This window comes from Mastomys coucha, unplaced genomic scaffold (assembly GCF_008632895.1).
Source record: "Mastomys coucha isolate ucsf_1 unplaced genomic scaffold, UCSF_Mcou_1 pScaffold13, whole genome shotgun sequence".
Classification (NCBI taxonomy): domain Eukaryota; kingdom Metazoa; phylum Chordata; class Mammalia; order Rodentia; family Muridae; genus Mastomys; species Mastomys coucha.
In genome coordinates this window covers 55270412-55278284 of record NW_022196895.1, presented here as the reverse complement: position 1 = coordinate 55278284, position 7873 = coordinate 55270412, and the positions used below count along the sequence as shown (strand labels likewise).

General features: G+C 36.3%; 1 long non-coding RNA gene across 1 annotated transcript; it reads right to left on the bottom strand.

Moving 5' to 3' along the window:
- Window positions 1-1509: 1509 nt before the first annotated feature.
- LOC116087203 lies at window positions 1510-7436 on the bottom strand. The gene is made up of 2 exons (XR_004117315.1): window positions 7339-7436; window positions 1510-1758 (listed from the first exon to the last, which is right to left on the bottom strand). It is a non-coding gene; the product is annotated as an uncharacterized LOC116087203 (long non-coding RNA).
- Between the last annotated feature and the right edge of the window lie 437 nt (window positions 7437-7873).

The window sequence follows — 7873 nt, the reverse complement described above, 5'->3', positions numbered from 1 at the left end:
ATTGTGCCATTTCCTGGAGAACACTATTTATCCCAGCAATTCTTTCATTTAATATTAAATAAGATTTGACTTGTAGAATATTTATATGGACACATCATTTTAGATTCTCAGGGTTAGGCAACCCAATAAATAACACCAAAATAGAACATCAAATGATAGCCAAGTTTTGTAAGATTTTAGCCAAAATTATTAAAATCCTATTGGTTAGCCAATATTAACCAATAGGATTTCAAACCACTGTTCACTCAACTAGCATAATTCTTAACATATTTTGTGGATATAGTCTAGTTTCATTGTTACTTTTCTTGACATGGCTAATTGTTAGACAATTTGCTTCCTGGCTATTGAAGTTTGGCCCTTGGTTCCCTGTAAAAACTCCTGGAGTTGTAAATTCTCCCTGTTGCATCTTTGAGATATAAAACTTTTCAAGGCTTTGCTTTTATAACTCAGGAATATTTTTCTCAAGTATCTGGTAGCCATCTCCTTAAAGAATAGTCATCTAGCAAGATGGAATACCTATCTCATCTTTTGTAGGAGGTCCAAACTGTGGTTTAAAATTATTATTATTTTTATTAAAATATATTGAAACCTTTTTGTATTGAAAATGGATTCATTTCATACATTATAATCTAAATATAGTCTTCCGTTCCTCTACTCTTTCCACATCCTTTCCATCCTTCCTCCCTTCCAGATCCATTCTAGCTCTCTTTAGACATCTGAGAGATAACAAAATAAAAGGAATTATGAGTTACAATAAGATCAAGCAAATCTGAACAGGAGAAAACCAACAAACATAAGGAATAGAGTCAAAGAAAAGGCACAGAAAACAGACAGATGCAGAGGCTCCAACCCTCAGCATTTCTTGCTTTCCTGTAGTACTTTGTGTTGGGTTAAGGCTGTGTTGCTTTTAATTTTTTTTTCCACAACCACTTGGGCATATCTGTTCTTGTTCTGATCAGTTCATGTTTGGGCATACATTTGTTTTCAGAATAAACATCTTATAACTTAAGAAATTTCCAGTACTACTTAGACAGACCAAGGTTGGTAATAAAATAATGAGCAATGACGAGAAATGCTTTTCTTCCCTACCTCTGCCCAGCCAGCAGAGTCAGAGAGGCTCCTGTGCATTCAAGATTCAGCTTCATCAGGAAGCTTACACCACAGTGAAGGGAGGCATTGTTGCTAGAAGCATAATGGACCTGAATTCTGCTTTGCAAAAAGGTGGTAGAGGCAGCCTGCCTCCACCAGAGCTCAGCTCGTGGAGCTAGCCCAGCTGCCAGAGCTTTCAACAGGCACCAAACCCACCTGCATGTGCTTGCATGCAGCTGTGATAAGCATGTCAAGTTGGTGAAGGCACTTTTTACTAAGCAGCAAATTAACCCACCTAAGGCTGATGACAAGGACCTAGGAGAAAGAATAGGCCTCTGTTGGAAAGGGAAACCCCGGGAAAGTAGTTGTAGTTGTGTAGCAGTTAAGGTCTATGACAAAGATATTCCAGCCAGAAAGAGGTTGCCAAAGACCACTTCGTATGCAAGGAATGAACAAATAAAACTTCGGGCTCGTTTTTAAAAGGAAGAAACACATTTGTCTGTATCCTACTCCCATGCTGTAACTTTCAAAGTGTAAATGCAGCACTTCTCATGGATGGCACGTCCGAACGACTCTTAAACATGCGAGGCAAAGGAAAAAGACTTAAGCGATAATACTGAAGATGCTCAGCCGCAGCACTGCAGAGAATCCCAGAAGCAAAAGGCTTTTCTGTAAGGATGAAAAGGGTGACACTTTAATTATTAATATGCAGTACATACACCCCCATGGGTGCCAAGGCCAAATATATGTCCAGAGTTTAAAGGATTTATATAATACACTCAATGAAGTGGAAATCTTTCTTATTCATTTGAATGTTCTTTTGCAAAACAAGCTAATCCAAATTAAATAACAGCAATAAAGAATGTCCTAATACTGCATTCTTTCTTAAGGGATTTTCTCCCCTTTATATGACACAGTTCTATGAGAAAAAGTAACAAAATTCAGATTTTCTCTAAATCTCTAAAGCATATGAAAGCTGCTTTCAAATGCTAAGTACAGGCTAATAATGGCTTAGTGATATAACTAGGTGTGGTACAAAATTATATGTAAATATTTACGTAACAATTCTCATGTTTTTAGCAACAACATGGAAGATATTCTCAATAGCCATAGTACAAAGCATGAACAATCCTTTTGATTTCTATATCCAGATAATTCCCATTAATATTTATAAGGAAATATTTAAAAGTACTATTTTTGTTTGTTTGTTTGTTTTTGAGACAGGGTTTTTTTGCATAGCTCTGGCTGTCCTGGAACTCACTCTGTAGACCAGGCTAGCCTCAAACTCAGAAATCCTCCTACCTCTGCCTCCCAAGTGCTGGGATTAAAGGTGTGTGCCACCACTGCCCGGCTTAAAAGTACTATTATAGTCCCAATTTTTCACATAGAAGTTATGGTGTATATTGAATTTGAAAAGTATATCCATATTTTGTTTCAGAATTTATGGCGAGAAGTAAAACTGTACAGTACATATTAAGTTATATTTTCAAAAAGCAAAGTAATGTTATAGAAATCTACACTTTTCAGATAATTTCACAGCTTTCAAACTTAAAATGATACACCTTAAAGATAAAGATGTTTCAATAGTTAAAATGTATTTCATGACTCCTTTGTAAGAGGAAAGAATGGAATTGCCACATACAGTGTAAGGTTAACATTTATGATAGTAGCTAGTGTTTCCCGGGACATTTCCATTTGATTTCCCAGTGGGTAGAGAAACACAAACAAGAACATATTAAAGTATTCTTCCTTCTTTTCCTTTAATTATAAGTTTATAAGCACTATCTAAAGTTTCAGTCCCCAAGGAGCAGCTGACAAATAATCAAATGTCATTGAAAGATATAGAGAGTAGTGTACCGTGTTTACATATTGAAGACTCAATACTGCTGAGACAATGCCAGATTCTTCCAAACCTATCTATAGACATTACAAAATCTCAAATGAGAAAATCCAACAAGATTTTTGAATATTTTTATAGTATTAATAAATCAATTCTATAATTCATATAAATGAAAAGTGGATGGGTTAACTAGAGTAACCAAATTAAGTTTGAAAAGGGGTTTTGATTGTTATTAAAATTACCATCTATATATCTATTTACATAAATAGATAAATAAGGATGTATCACATCATTGCAATTCTGTACATATCAAAAATCTATAATCAAGAGCAGGATACTGCAAAATGATAAATATACAGATAAACCCAACAAAAAAAGTGTGGAGATATAAACCTCCCTTGGCTATAGACTATTGATCTGTGACTAAGGACAAAAACAGTTCAACAGATAAAAATACTTTTAACAGATTACATTTGAATATTAGACATTCATTTGTAAAAAAAAAATTAACTTTTTCCCAATGGATCACTGATTTATATTTCTTAAATGGATAAAATGAAGCAAAAATTATTTTGTATATAAAATACAGTCTTTTAAAAACTATCTGGAAAAATGACCATTGAAGCTCCATAATGTGAGAAGATGTTTAAAAAGCATGTTTAAAACATAGTAAGCGTAGGCTCAGAATTACAAAGAATTATCAAATTCTCATTAAGTAAATACTCAAATGCAGGCGAGCTATGTGAACAGACAAACTAAGAGCAGCCAATAAGCACTAGCAAGCACGATGTGTAACTTTCAACACTAAGGCAACACATACTAACCTCAGTGGTGCACACCACTGTGCCTAAATTAGACTAAGTAGAGTACAATCAACATAATAAATTCCAAAAGAAGCCAATCTGTGCAACTAGAATTGCTCAGCATTGCTGATGAGACGGCAAATGAAAAGCAGCTTGGCAATTTGCAAATTAAATATCTACTAAACTCTCTATCCATGCCTCCTAAGCATGTATTCAAGTGAAAGGAGATGGATCTTCACAGAAAAAATCTATGAGTAGGCATATTCATAAGTGTGAAAATCTGAAAAAGATGCAAATGTCCTCCAGTTGGTAGATTAGCCAGCTAACTGGTGACTAAACAAGGGAAGTATGATATGGCATATATGATTGGTGAAATCATTGTTAGGCTGAGAAAGACTGAATTCTGTATAACTCCTTCTACATGTCATTCTACAACAGAGAAAACTGCAGTATGTAATCTGATCAACATGTGACAAGACTTATAGTTTAACAGGATTCAACACAGAGATGGAGTTAATAGCTCATAGCATTTCAAACAATAGCCAATGTCAGTTAAAAAAAGCCATCAATGGGTTTAATCATAGAATTGTTAAATGGATTCTATGTCTATACCACCCAGAATGCATTCAATCTCATCTGATCTCATAAGAATTATTAAATTGGAATTATAGAATCCATATGATTATCACAGTAGTCACTAGCCTTTATATCTAAAGGAGTATTTTCAATGAAGAAATATAAAAATGCTTGGAAAGAAATATTCTTAATTTTGTGTTTGATTATGTTTTATAATTAAAATACTTGAAATTACCATGTAGTAGTCCTTATTAAAAAGAAAGAGGGAGCAAAATGGGAAGAAAGATGGGGAGAGGAGGAAGAGAAAATATTTTCTGTCTTGAGAAAATACCAGTATATGGTATAGTTGGGAAGATAAAATGTAACAATTTTCATATGAAGCCATTGTTATTCATCTTTAGATTTTCTGAATATTCATTACTTTTTAGGTGGAGAATTAGGAAGATATGTTAAATACAGGAGAGCCTTATTTTCTCCTAGTGACTTATTAATTATAGATAATTATTTATTTATTTACATTTCAAATGTTGTCCCTCTCTGCAATCCCCCATCCCATCTCTCCACCCCCTGCTTCTATGAAGGTGTTACACTCCCTCACATACACGTTCCTGCCTTATAACCCTAGCATCCACATATACTGGGGCACATAGAGCCTCCATAGGACTAAGGGCCTCCTCTACCATTGATGCCAAATAAAGTAATCCTCTGCTACATATATAGCTGGAACCATGGGTCCCTGCATGTGTATTCTTTGGTTGAGAACCCTGGAACTCTGGGTGGTCTAGTTGATTGATATTGTTCTTCCTATGGGGTTGCAATCCCCTTCAGCTCCTTCAGTTCTTCCCCTAACTCTTCCACTGAGGACCCTGTGCTCAGTCAGATGTAAGCATCTACATGTGTATTGGTCAGGCTTTGACAGAACCTCTCAGGGGACAACTATACCAGGCTCCTGTCAGCAAGCTCTTGGTTTCAGCAATAGTGTCTGGGTTTGGTGTCTGCATATGAGATGAATTCCTAGATGGAGCAGTCTCTGGATGGCCTTTCCTTCAGTCTCTGCTCCACTCTTTGTCCTTGTATTTCCTTTAGACTGTTGTGAGGTGGACTCTCAGGGTTGTTTTGATTTTCATTTCTCCAATGAGTAAGGATGTTGAACATTTCTTGGCCACTCCAGATTCCTCAGTTGAGAATTCTGTATTTGATTCTCTGGAGTCTATCTTCTTGAGTTCTTTGTATATATTGGATATTAGCTTTCTATTGGAGGTAGGGTTGGTAAACACCTTTTCCCAATTTGTAGGTTGCCTTTTTGTCCTATTGACAGTGTCATTTGCCTTACAGAAACTTCAACTTTATGAGATCCCATCTGTCAATAGTTGATCTTAGAGCCTGAGCCATTGGTGCAAATACCTTATAATGAGATATTCCAAGACTTGAAACAACTCAGCCCCTGAGAGGCAGGATTTCTCTGTAGTCTCAGTGTGTTTTGCTTTCTGTTGCTGTGATAAATACCAGCACCAAAGGGAAATTGTGAAAGAAATTATTTATTTCATCTTACTGGTTGTAGCCCATAGTAAGATGTGACTGGGCAAGCACATGGAGCAGAAACTATAGAGAAATTTTGCTTACTGACTTGTTCCCAGGCTTACTTTCAGCTACTTTTCTTAGAGACCTCAAGTCCCCCTGCCTAGGGTTGGTATGCCAATAGTGGGCTCAACTCTCCTATAGTAATTTGCAATTAAGAAAATGTGGCCATGCAGTCGTGGCACATGCCTTTATTCCCAGCGCTTGGGAAGCAGAGGCAGGCAGATTTCTGATTTCAAGGACAGCCTGGCCTACAGAGTGAGTTCCAGGACAGCCAGGGCTATACAGAGAAACCCTGTCTCAAAAAAAAAAAAAAAAAGTAAGAAAGAAAGACTGAAAGAAAGAAAGAGAAAGAAAGGAAGGAAGGAAGGAAGGAAGGAAGGAAGGAAGGAAGGAAGGAAGGAAGGAAGGAAGGAAGGAAGGAAGGAGAAAGAAAGAAAGAGAAAGAAAATATGACCCAGACACCTCCATAAGCCAGTTTAGGAAGAAATTCTTCAACTGAGATTTTCTCTTCAAAGGTTCGGCAATTTGACAACTAAGATTAGATGTCATACTCACTATGAGAAATCAGTTGGGGAAAAGTGTTGATATTGATATCTTGAAGAGTTTGAATTAAATAAAGCTGGATGTTAAAGATTCTTCTTTTAGAGTTGAGTATATGGAAGTGATGGGTTAGTAGAAGGCTCAACCAAAATGAAGGGTGCGTGAGAACCTATGGAAATCCCCTAACCAGCACATGGTGGTTTGAAAGAGAATGCCATTCCCCATCCTGGATAAGCTATTATGTTTGCAAGTTTAGTCCCCAGTTGATGAACCTTTTTAGAAGGATTGGAGGTGTGGTCTTGTTGAAGTAAGTGTGGTCTAATTGGAAGAGGTGTGTCACTGGGAATGGTCTTTGAAGTTTCAAAGGACCTTACTAGGCCTACTCCTTCTGACTGTTGTCTGTGGGTCAGGATGAGCTCTTAGTTTCTTCTCCAGCAGCATGCCTACTTGCCTGCTACCATGATCAGCACCATAATGATAATGGATTAATCCTCTGAAGCTCTAAGTAGGTCCAAAATTAAATGTTTTCTTCTGCTATTTGCCTTGATCGTGGCTTCTCTTCAAAGAATAGAATAATAATTTAGATATGGGGGGGGGAATCTTGTTAAAGTTGATAGTAGAACACAGAAGTAATAAAAATGGGGGTAAACTAAGGGTAAGGGTTAAAGATTTAAGTGAGCTTGGGGAGATTAGGAGATAAGAGGGTAGGGGGATAGGTCAACCAATACTAGGGATATATGAAAAAAATGCAATATATGAGTACACATTTTCAAGTCCACTAGCTTTAAAGCTAACTTAAAAACTCTGTGGGTACGCTAAATAAAACACACATGTCCAAAGCATAAAAGATAACATCCACATATGAGAGAAAATATACAATATTTACCTTACTTAGTTACCTTCCCTTACCTGAAAATATTATAACTTCATTTTTCTTTACATCTGAATAGCATTCCATTGTGTGTTTCATTAGTTGGTGGACATCTAGTCTGTTTCTAATTTCTGGCTATTATGAATACAGAAGCAATAAACATGAATGAGCAAATATCACTGTTAGAAGATGTAGAATGTTTTGCCCAAGAATAGTTTAGCTTTATCTTGTCATAGATCTACTTTCAGCTTTGAAGATTTTCCATACTTATTTCTATAGTATAAAATTCTTGGGAAAAATTAAAATGGCAACACCAATAGGCATGCTAATATAAAAGGAGAATGTCTCACAGAACCTCACTCCTAAACAAAGAACTGCCAGCATCTAATGACTGCAGAGAGAGAAGTACTACTTTTCCCCAAGGATGAGTCCTCTCATTGCTCATCCAGTATCAACTGTCAGCCCTGAAATCATGCACATACCAGCAATACAAAAGACTCAGCAGATGGTATTTATATATTTATGAATAATTATATGTAGCAATTATAAAGAGTCCATGAATTGGAGACAGGA